The sequence below is a fragment of the Salvelinus namaycush genome, chromosome 9 (assembly GCF_016432855.1).
Source record: "Salvelinus namaycush isolate Seneca chromosome 9, SaNama_1.0, whole genome shotgun sequence".
Lineage (NCBI taxonomy): Eukaryota > Metazoa > Chordata > Actinopteri > Salmoniformes > Salmonidae > Salvelinus > Salvelinus namaycush.
Window position 1 is genome coordinate 9,268,355 of NC_052315.1, and position 14,790 is coordinate 9,283,144.

The following is a 14,790-nucleotide window of genomic DNA, read 5'->3' on the forward strand; positions in this document are numbered from 1 at the left end:
TAAAGCTGCACTCCCTTTCAGTATTACGTTTAGGATGAAATCTGTGCCAAATCACATATTGATCCCCTGAGTGATTGCTGTCACGAATGATGTTCAGATTGATTTTGTGATCATAACATCATATATCAAGGCTGTTCAACTCTGATCCTGGAGGGCTGAAACACTTCTGGTTTTCATCCTCTCCTTCTAATCAGGGACTAATTCAGACTTGGGACACCAGGTGAGTACAATTAACTACTAGGTAGAAACAAAAACCTGAAATGTTTTGGCATTCCAGGACCGGAATTGAATAACACTGTCATAAATCATAACATCTTTGCATCAGGGAAAGTCTCCCTCCAAAGGTAAAATTTTAGAAAGTTCAATTTGAGAATATGGTGCAACCCAATTTAAAGCCTAATGAAATCCCTGTAAAATAGACACAGTATGCATTGCACAGTTAATTTGCAGAATTGGTTACTAATAAAATAATGATCTAATTAGGATTTTTGTTTCTTTTCATTTTTAATATTTGAATAATTATCTGAAAGGTTTGGTTGTAATGTACACTTAGATTTTTCATATCGCAATAGTATTTTTCACATTGAGTTAAAGTACAACTCTACAGGAAATTGATGATATAATTGTCTTGGACACTGTTGTATGGCTTGAAATATAGTGACATGTTTGTGATATGTTTATTTAAAGTTTTAATAAAATGTGCTAAATACTAGTCTCTTTGTAACTGTTCTATCATCTTTATAAAACATTAGCTACTGTAACTTAAATGTATGGAGGGATGTATTTTATTACGTTGTAAGACAGTTCGACAGACAGTTGACAATAGACTCTATTTTCAGTTGCACCTTGTTCATGGTACATACTGTATCTTTTAATTAACATGGATCAACGGTAGGTGTATGTAATATACAGGTAACTGCAAAAAAAAAGGAAACACCAATTTAAAGTGTCTTAATAGGGCATTGGGCCACCACGAGGCACCAGAACAGTGTCCATGCACCTTGGCATGGATTCCAACAGAGTTCAAGTGTCTGGAACTCTATTGGAGGGATGCAACACCATTCTTCCATGAGAAATTCCATAATTTGGTGTTTTGTTGATGGTGATGGAAAATGCTGTCTCAGGCACTGCTCCAGAATCTCCCATAAGTGTTCATATGTGTTGATGTCTGGTGACTGAGACAGACGTGGCATATGGTTTACATTGTTTTCATGCTCATCAAACCATTCAGGGACCACTCGTGTCCTGTGGATGGGGGCATTGTCATCCTTTGAGGGCATAACCATGGTAGCATTTTTATACATGACCGTAAGCATGACGGGCTGTTAATTGCTGCTCAATTAAGTCAGGAACCACACCTGTGTGGAAGCACCAGCTTTCAATATACTTTGTATCCCTCATTTACTCAAGTGATGCCATAATCTTGGTAGTTACCTGTATATATTCCTTGATATAATACAATTTAACCAATGTCAAAATACACTGAGTGTACAAAACATTAGGAACACCTGCTCTTTCCATGAGATTGACCAGGTGAATCCAGGTGAACGCTATGATCCATTATTGAGGTCACAATTTAAATCCACTTCAATCAGTGTAGATGAAGGGGAGGAGTCAGGTTGAAGATGAAATGTTAGGGCAAGACAAAATATTTATGTGCCTTTGAATGTGGTATGATAGTAGGTGCCAGGCGAACCTGTTTGGTTGTGTCAAGAACTGCAATGCTGCTGGGTTTTTCACGCTCAACAGTTTCCTGTGTGTATCAAGAATGGGCCACCACCCAAATGACATCCAGCCAACTTGACATAACTGTGGGAAGCATTGGAGTCAACATGGGCCAGCATCCCTGTGGTACGCTTTCGACACCTTGTAGAGACCATGCCCCGACAAATTGGTGCTGTTCTGAGGGCAAAAGGGATTGCAACTAATGAAGGTGGTCCTAACATTTTGTACACTCAGTGTATATTAAAACCTATATGTTCATCAGCAACAACTTTTAAATTATTTTCTTTATCACAAAAAAATAGGAAAACAGGAAAACAGTGTTGTGTGTGGATGCAAAACACACATAGCTAAGAGAAAAGTATCACAAAAACGGCTTTTTTAAACCATAATCATACCGTAGATTCATAAAATGTACCGCTTTTACAAAATGATGGTGAAGCTAAGAAGACAAGAGCACGATAGACGTCCCTTGTCCCATCCCTCCTTCAGACATTCCATCCCTCCTTCAGGCGTTCCATCCCTCCTTCAGGCGTTCCATCCCTCCTTCAGACGTTCTATCCCTCCTTCAGACGTTCTATCCCTCCTTCAAACGTTCCATCCCTCCTTCACACATTCCATCCCTCCTTCACACGTTCCATCCCTCCTTCAAACGTTCCATCCCTCCTTCAAACGTTCCATCCCTCCTTCACACATTCCATCCCTCCTTCAGACGTTCCTGTGGAAGTCTCTGTCTGGCTGTGGTTGTCCATTTAGCAGAATGCCACAGAACAGACCTTTGCAGCAGTTAGCTAGCATCGCTCCCAACACCAAGGTTTCAAGCACTGCGTTCCAGAAGGCAAACGTGTACAGGGTCTTGTTGCAGTACTGGCCGTCTGAACGGGTTGGGTCGTAGTTGGGTTGGTATATAGAGAAGATCCACACATTTCCTGCAGACAGTTTTGACAAATAGGTCATAAAGAAAACAATACCATGTGTCAATTACATTTTTATTGACAATATACAGACCTGTAGAACGTGACTAGGCCACACCTTCTGTGTAGTATTATACTTTGTCATTGTTTGTTTTGTTTGTATAGTGCATATTTCCCCCTTCATTGTAAGCAATCAGATTGCTCACCTGATCTGTGACACACACAGTGGTGGAAAAAGTACCCAGTTGTCACACTTGAGTAAAAGTAAAGAAACATTAATAGAAAATGACTCAAGTAAAAGTGAAAGTCAGCCAGTAAAATGCTACTTGAGTAAAAATCTAAAAGTATTTGGTTTTAAATATAATTAAGTATCAAAAGTATTAATACTTTTAAATTCCATATATTAAGCAAACCAGAAAACAATACAATGTTTCAATTACATTTATATTAACAATATACAGACCTGAAAATATATTTTATGTTTTGTGTATTACATAAAAGTTATGTGTTTTTTAAAACTTGAAATGTGTTGATAAAGAAACAAACAATTACAGCCCTCTACCTTGTGTTCATGTTTTTACAGCAATACTTTCTCTCACCAGCAATGATCCAACAGAACACTGACAAAGCCAGCAAGAACTGCAGTGAGACACAGATACAGCTCTTTGGGGTCTGCTGCCCCCTCCCCTCTGGTTCCCAGGGGAACGACATCCATGTTGTCATAATCAGGTTGAAGATGGCCATCCATAGCAGGTAGTTGGGGATGTACGGTTGCTGGGGGCAATCATTTTTGTACACGACACCTATGTATGGAAATAAGCACTTTAGGTGGTAATAAACAATATGATAGAGGTAACAGGATTGAAATAGGGGAAGTTCCACAGGAAATGCATGTCTAAACAGAAATGTAACTGACCTATGACGATCCGGGCAACGGTTATAACAGTGAACACAAGTGTGGCCCATACTGGAGAGAGGAACAGAGAAAGGACTGAAAGTCACCAACATGTTTTCCTCTCTCTAATTGGAGACACAATGCAGACACTAATAATAATATTTAGAATTGATTGTACTGTATAGTACTGTATAGCACTTTACCAGATGCTCAAAGCACTTTACATTGTAATACGTTGTAATATAGTTCGAAAAACACAACTTTTGAATCTGTTGTTTCAATAATGCTGTGGATTGTGGAATGACCCACCTGTAAGTCGTGGCGGTTGTGGTGGTGGAGGATCCAATGTGAAGTTCCATACAACACCCACTGTTACTGACACGGGCTGACCAGCTTGGGGAGCTAGACAGTTAGTGTGAATATTATATTGACATTTCCGAAAGATGTCAAATACTCAGAAACATTTCACAAAAATCACGAGATGCAAATTGCAAAGCCTGATAGGAAGACACAGACCTGCTATGCTTGTTCGAAGTAGAGTAGCTATGGTCATAGCAAGACATTTATATACAACGTCAGGGATAACTTTTAGTAAAACTATGTCCATCGAGGTAATACCCTTTGTGAACTTCTTCCTGTCTGGGCAGGCCTTCAAAATCAATAGATATTTGCTAAAACCAGGGCTTATACAGTATTTTACTGTATCCTACTTATACGGTACTTCACTCCCCTAATCAGTTCCAGTACAGCTGTACTGTCAGTACAGTTTCGATGCCTATTACTATTTTTTTAAGGACTCAAGCATACTATCTCTACTCCTATTTATCATAACTCTGAGCCTTTTGGTTACTGTGGTAACTAATATATTTGCATCATTAGTACTATACTGTATCTCAATATCCAAATGTAAGGATGTAATATACAGTGCATAAACAATATTAAGCAACCTTGAAAATGATTTGAAAACCCCTGTAAATGTCCAAAACATAAGTGGCAATTTTGTAGTTGCTGCTGTACTTACCCGCCATTTCAGCTGACAGTGTCTGTTCTTCCCATTATCTGTGTTATGTCGTCCTTCTTTCTCAGAGGTAGTGTTATGGGAAATTGAACAACAAAAGATTAAGGGGATTTTTTAAAGCTAATGTCAAAGGATTGTTGATGGTCCAGATATGTGTTTATGTTTTCCATGTAGTGTGACTAGGCCACACCTTCTGTGTAGTATTATACTTTGTCATTGTTTGTATAGTGCATATTTCCCCTTCACTGAAAACAAATCAGATTGCCTCACCTGATCTGTGACACACACAGTCGTGCAGAAAGTACCCAATTGTCATTCTTGAGTAAAAGTAAAGATACCTTAATAGAAAATGACTCAAGTAAAAGTCAGCCAGTAAAATACTACTTTAGTAAAAGTCTAAAAGGGGTTTTAAATATACTTAAGTATCAAAAGTAAATGTAATTGCTCAAATATACTTAAGTATGTGTCACGTTCCTGACCTGTTTTCTGTTATTTTGTATGTGTTTGACGGTCAGGGCGTGAGTTTGGGTGGGTAGTCTATGTTATGTGTTTCTATGTTGGTTAATAGGGTGACCTGATATGGCTCTCAATTAGAGGCAGGTGGTTTTCATTTCCTCTGATTGAGAGCCATATTAAGGTAGGTGTTTTCACACTGTTTGTTTGTGGGTGATTGTTCCTGTGTCTGTGTTTACCACATGGGACTGTTTCGTTTGTTCGTTCGTTTTAGGTAGTCTGTTCCTGTTCTTGCGTCCTTCGTCTATATGTAAGTTCGTTTGTTTCAGGTCTGTTGCCTTCGTTTATTGTTTTGTAGTTTGTTCTAGTGTTTTGTCAGTGTTTCGTCTGTTTGTAATAAATCGTTATGTATTCATCACCCGCTGCGCCTTGGTCCGTTCATACACCACCAGAAGAACGTTACAGTATGAAACGTAAAAGTAAAAGTATGAATCATTTAAAATTCCTTATATGAAGCAAACCAGACGGCACAATTGTTATGTTTTCAAAATGTACGGATAGCCAGCGGCACACTGCAACACTCAGACACCATTTACAAATGGAGAATTTGTGTTTAGTCAGGCCGCCAGATCATCGGTAATAGGGATGACCAGGGATGTTCTCTTGATAAGTGCATGAATTTGACAATTTTCTGTCCTGCTAAGCATTCAAAATGTAACAAGTACTTTTAACCTCATGGCTTGGCTTTTGTTCTGACATGCACTGTCAACTGTGGAACCTTATGAAGACAGGTGTGTGCCTTTCCAAATCATGTCCAATCAATTTAATTTCCCACAGGTGGACTCCAATCATGTTGTAGAAACGCCTCAAGGATGATCAATGGAAACAGGATGGACCTGAGCTCAATGTCGAGTCTCTTAGCAAAGGGTCTGAATAACTTATTTATGTTTTTTTTTAATTTTTAATACATCTGCAAACATTTCTAAAATCCTGTTTTTTGCTTTGTCATTAATAAGGATTTGAAGTTTCTGTCCTATGTCTAGGAAACATAAGAAAGCTCACAAATTTTTTTTGTTTTTTTGGACACCCCTTATTTTTGTTGATGCAAAACTACCTCCATCCTTCCATTCATTTGTATGGGTTACCTTCAGACGAGACCTGTGACACTTGTGGGAGGTTTATAGCAAAGCGGAGAACACTATCGTACTCGTGAGAGTCTCCCCCATATTAGTTGGTATCCCAAACAGTTTGGACGCTACCAAACAGAAGTTGGCATAGCGATGGTATCGACTTCAGACGAGTCCCGTTGTCATAATAGTTTGTAGGCCAAACCGTTCGGACCCTACAGACATTATCGTGAGAAGACCGATTTCGGGATGTGTCATAGTCTGACAAACAGTGCTGTAGCTCTGCCACTTTCCACCGCAGATGCAGAAGGGCAACATAGGCGGATGCAGTGGATTGAGACGCAGTCCATGCAAAATTATATCTCTAGCTTAAATTATCTCTAGTTTAAACTGATGGATTTGTATTTTTATTATGTTCATTACATTGACGCACGGGTGAACAAGGAACTGGATGTCTACCTGTTCAAATTATAAATAGGGGTGTCGGCGGTCTTCTTCGGCGGTGGCAGGTTCAGTGGGCGAGCCAAGAACTGGAGAGCAGCGGCTGTTTCCTAACCAACCTGTGTTGGTATAAATCTCCAGGAAAGTGCTCAACCCAGACGACCCCAAAGATGACCATCCTGTCTCAAAGAAGAAGAGGTGGGGGATGTAGAGTTGAGGGGTCCTTGGAATTCTCAGAAAAGAAACATCCTGAATGGGGAGAGCAGAGGAGGGTGCTAAAGCACAAGGAGTGGATGAGTAGTCTGAAACTTTGCTTTCGCTTTCTGCTTGCTCTTGTTATAAACTCTGGCTTGCTCTACGTGGGCGTTGAAATGGGGAAAAGATAGGAAAATATTGCGCAAGGTGATTATATGTGTACAATAAGTGATAATTATTGTACATAGATTGAAAGAAGAACATAAGACCAGCATAGAAATAGAGAGTGAGTGTTCAGGCCTAGGGGGTTGCTGGATAAAAGCACAGGAGGAATTACATTTTCTTCTTTAAGGATTAAGATTTTTAAAGGGTAGTTATTTAACTCCACATGTCCTAATTGAATTGGCTGATGAGTTGTTCAATCGAAGAGAAAAGATTAATGATGGTAGCAAATAGAAGTATCGCAACAGGGTTTCTATGAGAACAGACAGGAAATGGAACTGACATAGATGAGCTCTACTGGCAGATATATGAAGAACAGGAAGTTAACGTGATGACTCGGGCCTACCACATTAGTAGGTGAGAGGGCATAGAGGTTGCATATGGCTCAGTAAAGAAATTAGAAGGCCTGGCGAGTGGAGAAGAGAATAGGTTATATGAAAAAGGAGTAAGAAAAGCCTGTGTTATGGTTACTAAGCTGGAGATAGAGACCTGATATTCATCTTAAGATGAATGCACTAACTGTAAGTCGCTCTGGATAAGACAGTCAGCTAAATTACAAAAATCTCAAAGTAAAATGTAGATGCTCTACAGACTATCAGTAAATTTCAAATATATAACCCTAAACTTAACCCTAACCCTATCCTTAATCTTTATCCTAACCCTTATTCTAAACCATAACCTTAGCAATCAGTTGCTTATCAACAGATAGTATGACCATCTAAAAGCCATTTTCATACGTGTAGAGGACAAAGTGCCCTCCACAGGAGAACACCACAGCCATGCAGATGCTGCCCAAGCTGTTGAACCAGAAAACAAACAGCTAGGCCTATGTGACAGTACTTCTGGTGGACTCATGGTTGGGGGGGACATATGGAGTACACCAACACGTTGCCTAGGGATACAGAGAATACACACGGAATAGTGTGAGACAGTAGGCCTAATACTCACATGCATATTGTGTAATGACAGTATTGTTTACTTTGTGGCATACTGCGTAGACCATGCATTGATGACTATGCGAAGAGGACTATTCTGCAACTTATTGTGTTCAGTCCTATAGTTTGTGCCCCAACGTATATATCATATCTATTCTATACTACACAAAAATAAATGCTACATGCTACATGCTACATGTAACGTATACGCTGGGAATCAGGAAGCAGGTGGAGAAGGTGAGTTTAATAATAAGAAAAAGGCAGATCAACAAAACAGGAGAAGAGTACTGAACGTGACAAAACCAATACTGCCTGATGACTGAGGGCTAAATAAAGGGAGAGTAATCAATGTGATGATGAAGTACAGGTTTGCGTAACGATGGGGAGCAGGTGTTCATAATGATGGCTGCCAGTTAGGAGACCAGCGACGTCAAGTGCTGGAGCGGAGGAGCGGGAGTAGGCGTGTCAGTACCGCCCCCCTGATGCACGGCTCCAGCCACAGGACGAGGCGCACCTCTGGGCCGTACCCCTCCCAGTCCATCAGGTACTGGAGCCAACTCCAACAACGTCGGGAGTCCAGGAGGGACCTGACAACATAGTCGGGGTTCCCATCGATGTCCAGGGGAGGTGGAGGGGTATTGTGGGGGGCGGCACCAGCCAGAGGACCAGAACCACCAGCCTGAGGAGGGAAACATGATATATGTTTCCTCGTTGATCCTCCGGAAGGACCTTGAAGGACCCCACAAACCGGGGGCTCAGCTTCCAGGCGGAGTGGGAGGTTTCTGGTGGAGAGCCAGACACAAATCACCAGGATGGAACATGGTAGCCTCACTGTGGTGGCGGTCCGCCTGCTCCTTCTGGCGGTGGATGGCGCTGGAGCCTCACGTGGGCAGCATTCCAAAACTCCTCTGAGCGCCGGAACCACTCGTCCACCGCAGGGACTCCGGTCAGCCTTGGGATCCACGGGGCCAAGACCAGGTGATATCCCAGGACGCACTGGGAGTCAGCCCGGTGGAGGAGTAACAAAGTGAGATCTGGGCGTACTCCGCCTAGGGAAGGAACCGCCTAGGGCACTTCTCCTGCCGGTCTTCGCAGAGACTCCTAAGTAACCTCCCCTGCTCCTTTTTTGAAAATGTTTTTAAGGGGTGGATCAGCTTAATATTGCGGAAAGAATGTTGCTTCCATCAATGTAATTGTCTGCATCATTTCCAATACCCCATATATCATATATTTTTTTCCATATACATACATATACACATATATACATACACATACCTATATAGACAGACATATATTTTTTAGAATATACCTTTATTATTCCCTGAAAACCCTACCACACTTCCCCCAATTAGAGTAAACCAATAAACACTTAGGCTTTTTCTACCTTCAGTTTATATATCTTATACACATTTTACAGACACAATTTATTTTACAATAGTTATATATTGTTTGTTCTAATTCTGATGTCCATCCAGTTTGATTTCTACTTGTAACTGTGCTATTTAACAAAAGTTCTGAACCTATATACATTTTACAGACCCCATATGTTTTACATTGGTTATCTTGTTATTAGTCCCAGCCTTCAGCTCCATTCAACCCCTCCCATCTATCTCTCAACATCATCCATTTTGGATTTCTATTTGCCATATATTTTCCAACTGTGAAGCAGTGATGCTTCACAAAAGTATTGAACCTTTCTACTCTCATAGCTTCTACAGATTGTAAATTAAAAAGTAACATTTCTGCTAAAATAATAATTATATTACTTATTGATTGACTATGGCTTTTCAAATCACCCATTATTGCTATCTGCAGCGTTAGTTCTAGGCAAATGTTGCAATTCTTCAGCCATTCCTGGACCTGTGACCAAAAACAAGCTACATATGGACAATACCAAAATAAATTATCTATTGACTCTGCCTCCTCACAGCAGAATCTGCAGAGCTGGGAATATTGTATCTCCCATATATATAATATTCTATTAGTTGCAAACCTTTTGTATAGTAATTTAAAATAAAAAATTTGAAGTTTTGCGTATCAATTCATAAACCATGTGCCATGGAATGGGCACATCGAAAATCTCTTCCCAACTATTTAGCAATTTATATTGCACAGCTGTCAGTTTTTTGGTCCTTAAATGAAATTGGTATATGTTTTTATTTATCACACTTTTCTTTAACCATTTATGTTCTTTAATACAGGGCCGACATACAAGTTCCTTAATTTTTTCCCCCTTCTACTTGCCTCTTCCATTTTTGTGGTAATGCTGCAATTAATTGATTGTAATTTTGCGTAGAGCAGACTTTTCCATATGTCTGTGTTAGCTGTGACATAACTCCACCAGTCCTATTTATGATATCATTCACTAAAATTATACCTTTTTTAAACACTTCTTCGGAAAATATATATTTTTAAATCAATTAGAATATTTGAGTTTAACCACAATGTTTGCATTATTTGCTCTGTCTTTTCAGGTGTAATTAAACTGAAATTGCAACCAACCTTCTAAGGCTTGTTTAAAAAATAATGATATTTTGGAGATTATTTCCTTTTCAAACAACCGAAAGTGAGCAGGTGTAATCTGAATAAAGGGAAAAAGGCCCATCTTAAACATAGGATTAGACATTCTTACCAATTTACTAGAGAACCAGTTTGGATTTAAGTATAACTTTTGTATGACTGATGCCTTTAGTGAGAGGTCCAATGCTTTAATAATTTCTGCCCTCCGAATTCATATTCGTTATATAAATAGGCCCTTTTAATTTGTCTGGCTTGCCGTTTCAAATAAAATTGAATATTTTTTTGTGCATATATTTGTTATAGAATTTTGTAATCAACGTTCATAAAATTCAATTATCTTAATCGGTCTGCAACCCAGAGGTTGTAAAGTTCTGGTTTTAAATGACACAGACAGAATTCCCAGCTCACAATTGATCAAATCCAAGTTTATTTGCGAGAGCTCTGCTGTGCATATACAAAGACGTTCCTTTTATAACCTTCTCTTAACCTACGCACATACATACACACTAACATTTGGATTCTCTCTTTTTCTCCTGGAGTCTCACCACAGTTTATTACCACTCAGCTGACAGTTCCAGTCCCCCCCAGATACGGGAAACCTGGAGGGGCTCTCCCTGTCCTATCTTATCTCCCCAGAGTTATAGCCGGGTCGGTTCAAACATAGGTTAAGGCTCCTCTTTGTTTTCTTATGTCTTATGTTTATGTTTATCTTATGTTTATCAGCTTTTATTACTCATTGTCCATGCTACATAACCTCTAATCCCAATGGTTAAGTTTCCGGGTAGAATTATTTAATCATTTATCTTAAACCTTGATAAAATCTTTTAACAATAATTTAAAAAGCAGGTCGCTAGGTGTACGCAAAACCATAAGCAAAAAGGTAAACTGTGATATGACTAAAGAGTTAATCAGGGTGATTTTTCCACAAATAGACAGGTATTTTCCTTTCCATGGTAGCAGGATCTTATCTATTTTTGCTAACTTTCTATAAAAATGTATTGGAGTGAGATCATTTCTTTCTTTTGGGATTTGTATACTGAGTATGTCCACATCTCCGTCAGACCATTTAATTGGTAAACTACATGGTAATGTAAAATGTGCATTGTTTAGTGATCCAATATGTAATATAGTACATTTTTCATAATATAGTACATTTTTCATAATTTGGTTTTAATCCAGAGAGGATAGCAAAAGTATCTAGATCCTCTATGAGACCGTGGAGAGAATGCCCAAACTTCTCCATGAAGGCTCTCCATACCCACAACGTGAATTGGAGGCCAACGTCAGAGACTAAGGCCACCATCAGAGACTAAGTCCTCTGGAAGACCATAGTTCCGGAAGACCTGATGAAACAGTGCCTCAGCGACCTGGAGAGCGATAGTGAGACCAGAGAGAGGGATAAAACGGCAGGATTTTGACAATCTGTCCATAACAACCATAATAGCGGTGGAACCATCAGATGGGGTAAGATCAGTAACAAAATTTATGGACAGATGGGACCAAGGCCGCTGAGGTACGGGAAAGGGAAGGAGTTTCCATGCTGGAGCGTGCCGGGGAGATTTGGTTTGGGCATGTACGGAGCAGCAGTTGACATAGCGGGCGACGTCCTGCGCCAAGGTAGGCCGGTTTTAAAAGAAAACATGAATCATCAGCGTACAATGACACCTTAGTTTTTAAGCCACGGATTTCTAATCCCTTAATATTATTGCTTGATCTAATTTTAACGGCTAACATTTCAATGGCAATAATAAATAGATATGCCGATAGTGGACAACCTTGTTTTACTGCTCTAGATAGTTAAAAACTTTCTGAGATGTAGCCATTATTTACTATTTTACACCTCGGGTTACTATACATAATTTTAACCCATTTTATAAGAGATTCCCAAAAATTTAAATATTCTAGGCATTCATATATAAACTCCAGTCGTACTTGATCAAAATCAGCTATGAAAACCAGGTCTGGTGTCCCCGATATTTCCCCAGCTCCTAGTTGATCCTATCCACCTGCCCGTTGGACTGAGGCCGGTACACAGATGTGAGGCTGGCCGTGGCCCCCAGCTTCTCCATGAAGGCTCTCCATACCCACAACGTGAATTGGAGGCCAACGTCAGAGACTAAGGCCACCATCAGAGACTAAGTCCTCTGGAAGACCATAGTTCCGGAAGACCTGATGAAACAGTGCCTCAGCGACCTGGAGAGCGATAGTGAGACCAGAGAGAGGGATAAAACGGCAGGATTTTGACAATCTGTCCATAACAACCATAATAGCGGTGGAACCATCAGATGGGGTAAGATCAGTAACAAAATTTATGGACAGATGGGACCAAGGCCGCTGAGGTACGGGAAAGGGAAGGAGTTTCCATGCTGGAGCGTGCCGGGGAGATTTGGTTTGGGCATGTACGGAGCAGCAGTTGACATAGCGGGCGACGTCCTGCGCCAAGGTAGGCCGACAGTACATGGTGGTAATGGATTGAATGGTGCGGGTGATACCTGGGTGTCCAGCGGCGAGGGATGTGTGCACCCAGGTCAACAGCCGATCCCTTACCCCCGTGAGGACGTAGGTGCGCTCCGGAAAGCAGGTAGCAGGCGTGGGTTCCCTCTCCAGATCCTGGCGGATGTCCATGTCTACATCCCAAAGCACGGGGGCAACAACTCGGGAGGGTGGAATGATGGGCACACTCAGGACAGGAACATCTCCTGAATCGTGTTGACGGAACAGGGCATCGGCTTTGATGTTCTTTGAACCTGGGCGATATGACAGGGTGAAGGTAAATCTAGTGAAGACATGGGCCCACCTTGCTTGGTGCGGGTTCAGCCATCTCCCTGTCCATATGTACTCCAGGTTCCGATTGTCGGTGAGTAGTAGGCACATGGATACAATTTCTGTGGGTTACCTTGGCGTTGGCACAGGACGGCCCCCATGCCCACTTCAAAAGCGTCCACCTTCACCACGAAGGGCAGCGTAGGATCTGGGTCTTTCAGCAACGGGGAGGAGGTGAAACACCCCTTCAGTAGATGGAAGGCCTCATCGGTTGCAGGACTCCACACCAACTTACGGGGACCACCCTTGATGAGAGAGGCAATGGAGCCAAAGTTTTTAATGAAGCAGCGGTAGAATTTGGCAAACCCCCAAAAACGTTGTAGCCCCTTTGCAGTGGTTGTGACTTGCCATGACCTGACTGCCTCGACCTTCCTCTCATCCACCGTCACTCCTTGCGGGCTGATCCGGTTAATCAAGAAGACAGCTACCTGATGGAACTGGCACTTTTCGCTTTCACTTACAGACAGTTCTCCAGTAGGTATCCCAGGACTACTTGGACGTGGGCGATGTGATCCTCCAAGGTAGCCGAGTAGACCAGGATGTTGATATACATGACCACCTGGCGCCCGAGCATGTCCCGGAACACCTCGTTCATGAATGCCTGGAATACCGACGGAGCACTGGCTAATCTATAAGGCATCACCAAGTACTCGTAGTGGCCATACATCATACTGAAGGTTCCATTCATCCCCCTCCCGGATGCGGATCCGATCGTAGGCACTTTGCAGGTCCAGTTTAGTAAAACAAAACGAGCACCGCGGAGCTGGTCGACAGCGGCCGGCACCAGAAGAGGGTAGCAGTACCTGGTGGTGATGTAATTGAGGCCTCTGTAAACAATGCACAGATATAGACCTCCGTCCTTCTTGGCCACGAAGAAGAAGCCTGCCGATGCAGGGGAGGTGAATGGGCGGACAGGTGTCGCGGGTCTTGGAGAAAACTTAACGGAAATCCTGGTAAACCTCTGGGATGTCGGGCTGGAAGGCAACCACAGAACTCTCAACCGACGTGGTGGGGAGATGGTGGGGTCATGACGTTGGAGCCACGGGAGGCTGAGGATGGCTTAGTGTACGGTGCAGTGATGATGAGGAAGGGAAGGCTTTCTTGGTGCATGGATAACACGGTGAGGGTGAGTGGTGCTGTGATGTGCGTGATTGTGCCGGATCCCAATGGTCGATTATCCAAGGAGAGGAGAGCGGATACGAGATGATGTTGTCATGACGTGGCCCTCTTTGGGTATAGCGAGTGCCTTCCCCCTCTCTCTCCCTCTTACACCCAGGTTTTGTTATCTCAGGTCATATATTCCTGGAGGAGACTCTCTCCCTCATGCAGTATATAGAGAGAAAGCTTCACAGTAGTACAAAGGAATTTCTTCTACATCACAGAACTTGAGAACTGAACAATATCCATGTTTTGGAGTATGTGTAAACGGTCGGTGCAGAAACCAGCTACGACCGGTCCGTTTTGTTTCATGATTGTGACCTCAGGAAAGACAATACAGCCACATTACCATAACTCTGTTTATACA